Raw genomic sequence first — 2,941 nt, forward strand, 5'->3', positions numbered from 1 at the left:
AGGAAACCGGAGCACCCGGAGGAAACCCACGCAGACACAGGGAGAATGTGCAAACTCCACACAGTCAGTCGCCTGAGTCGGGAATTGAACCCAGGTCTCTGGCGCTGTGAGGCAGCAGTGCTAACCACTGTGCCACCATGCCGCCCAAACAATTTGGTGTGGTCTGAGGCAGTGGGCAGCAAAGAGGTGATAGAATTTGGGACAAGAACAGAGAAAATTATTTTAAACGTCCCAGTGTTTAATGAAGTGATGTTTCTGCTTATCCCAGCACCAAGGCAAATCAGCGGAGGGTAAAGATCACAAAAGGAGATAATGCAGTAGAGTTGGGTATCAACAGTACTTAACTGATGTTCATTTTGAACGATGTTATTTTAGAAGAAGCACATGCTTTTGAGAAATAGGAGGGGACCAAGAATAGATCCTTAGGTGACTCAATAGGTAACAGTTCAGAATTGGGAAGAGAAGCCAACAGGGGAACTTACTTACAATATGCACATTGTGATCTTACATCTTAGTTAGTAACCCGACGCAATTGTAGATCTTGACTGAGCAGAGAGTATGGCCCACATGCTCCACTCCAGAAGAATTGAACCTTTACCAGTCAGCCCCCACTCGTTGGACCATTCCATTTTGTTTGTGTTTCTATTTCTTTTGCTCTCAAGAAGTGCTTCTCATTCCCAAATGTTAAAGTTAATCCCAGTCTTTTATTTCATGTTCATGAAGTTCCTGTTAAATCTAGGCTCTAAATATTGCAGGATTTTCTTTCCAGTGTGCTTGTTATAGACTAACGAGGCTGACTGTTTTCACATATAAAAGTAATCTTTCTCCAATAATGCCATGCTTATTGGAGTTTATCAATTCTACCTCTAGGGTTTTTTTACAAACAAATCTGCCTTCGCTAGGATTATAGCTGGATTCCTTTCATGGAGAATAGGTAGAAGCTTCTACAGAAAGTAACTTGTCGTTCATAGTACTTTTTTCTGAATGTACCTGGCATGGCTTTCATTTTTTAAAACAAACTTAAGTGCTCGCCTTATCAGAAAATTAACTTGAAACAAAGCCGGAAGGCACTTGGTTTCACTTTTCTGAGGTCACAAGTTCATATTTGTAGATTTTAGATTCAGAATTTCATTTATGGTTGGGAAGTGACTGATCATATTCATATATGTGTGGCCTTGAAAATGACCCAGGCTCTAAGTATGGGCAAGTCATGTGAATGTGATTTTAATTTTTTGCCTGTGTACAATTTTGAAATGATGGTACAAACTTAGAAGTAAGCTGAATTTGCGACACAAGAAGTTTAGGATAATATTCAATGTAGCACTTACGTTCAGACCTAAGTTCAGACAAGGCAGATTGAATGAAAGTTTCATGATTTTGACAGCTACTGGTTTACATTAGGCTCCAGGCTACACAGAGTAATACCTCACATACTTCAAGATCAATTGACTACTTTTGTGGAGAAAGGCCAGAAGGAGGGCTGCTCTGGAAATTCTATGCTGTTTCACTGGGAGTTGAGATGGGGTCACTCACTCCTGTGAGTTCAGGTCAGCACAGAAGAAATTTAAACATGTGACCGATCTGCATTAAGCTCTATAAGAGTTTAACTGCTGGCACAGAGTGGAAGGTTGAGAGATAAACTGTTTCTTAGCCCACATTTTGAAAACTCTTTTTTTCTTTCAAATAGATCAATTGTGTTGCTCCTGCTCCCACTGTCCTGTGAAGGCATATTCCCCCTTATTCTCTTCATCTGAAGAAAGTATTTGCATGATTTTTGTATGTAAGTTTCTACTTTAATGCAGAAATATCAAGAGATTCGGTTAAATGCAAAACTAAAATCTAATGTAATGAAAACAATTTCTCTACTGTTTTACCATGAATTCTTAATTATATCCTGATGATACCATATCAGATGTGTGTCCTTATCCCCAAAAAATAATCTTCACAGAGCTAAGTGGAAAATTGGAATACAAAGGAACTCCTTTTATTATCCTAGCTTTCACTGTTCCTTGTGATTAATTTGTGTGTTTTCTGTAACTCAAAGCTGCTTTCTTGGCAGACTCTTTGATTACAAAGCCCCTGGATAAGCAAAGAGTGGATCTCACAAGGAAGGCAAAAAGAGGAAGAGAGATTTCCCACAGCTGAATCAAAAGGTCAAAGGAGTCAGAAACTACAATTAGCATCTCCCAAGTGTACAGATTTCCTCCACATAGTCAACAGTTCCGAGCCCCAAATTAACAAGGCCACCAGTTTGCATGTTTTGCAGTTTAAAATAGAAAGAATTGCAGCCTTCAATTCCCAAAGCATGCATGAAAATCCTGTAATCACTGCAATAAAAATATAATGTTTGTTTATTTGGTCACTATTGTAGCAGTCTCCTGGCTGCTAAAACACAAATACAGAGGAACTTCGATTATCCGAAAATCAATTATCCGAATTTCAGATCATCCGAAGGTTATCTCAAGGTCCTCATAGAAACATTACATCAAAGAGCTGTTTCAACCCTGATTGCGTCTTTTGCTTACAGGTACAATGATTAAAAAATGAACTCGGCTCACTGAAATGCTGCCGAGAACAGTCCTGGACAGTCCAGGCACCGTCTCCAAATGATTGATATCATGCCCTCTCTCTCTCTCTCTCTCTCTCTCTCCACCCATACTTTCCCTGGAGTTCTACACAGGGGTGTACCGTACACCCCCCCTTCCCCAGATAATCTCTCCAGCATTGTCCTGCACAGGGCAGAGGTGGAACCTGTCAAAAGGTTGCAGTAAAACATTGTGTGTGTGTGTGTCCATGCACTATTTGGAGAATTACCCCACAAAGACAGCAGCAGCCTTACTTTGGGTGCCCAGTTCAGCTGCCCGGGGGGTGGGGAGGGGTTGCCCAGGGGTGCGGCGTTGGGGGGTGGGTTGGGTTGGGGTAAGGCAGAGGGGTGAGGTGG

At 41.3% G+C, this 2,941-nt stretch overlaps 1 long non-coding RNA gene across 1 annotated transcript in view; it reads left to right on the forward strand.

Annotated features, from left to right (window-relative positions):
- The window catches only part of LOC122549579, a 51,027-nt gene extending 49,291 nt beyond the window's left edge, over positions 1-1,736 (forward strand). The window contains exon 3 of the long non-coding RNA XR_006311590.1: positions 1,688-1,736. This is a non-coding gene — a long non-coding RNA (uncharacterized LOC122549579). The remainder of the gene's footprint in view (positions 1-1,687) is intronic.
- The last annotated feature ends 1,205 nt before the right edge of the window (positions 1,737-2,941 follow it).

The sequence above is a fragment of the Chiloscyllium plagiosum genome, chromosome 4 (assembly GCF_004010195.1).
Source record: "Chiloscyllium plagiosum isolate BGI_BamShark_2017 chromosome 4, ASM401019v2, whole genome shotgun sequence".
In the NCBI taxonomy this organism is placed as follows: Eukaryota; Metazoa; Chordata; class Chondrichthyes; order Orectolobiformes; family Hemiscylliidae; genus Chiloscyllium; species Chiloscyllium plagiosum.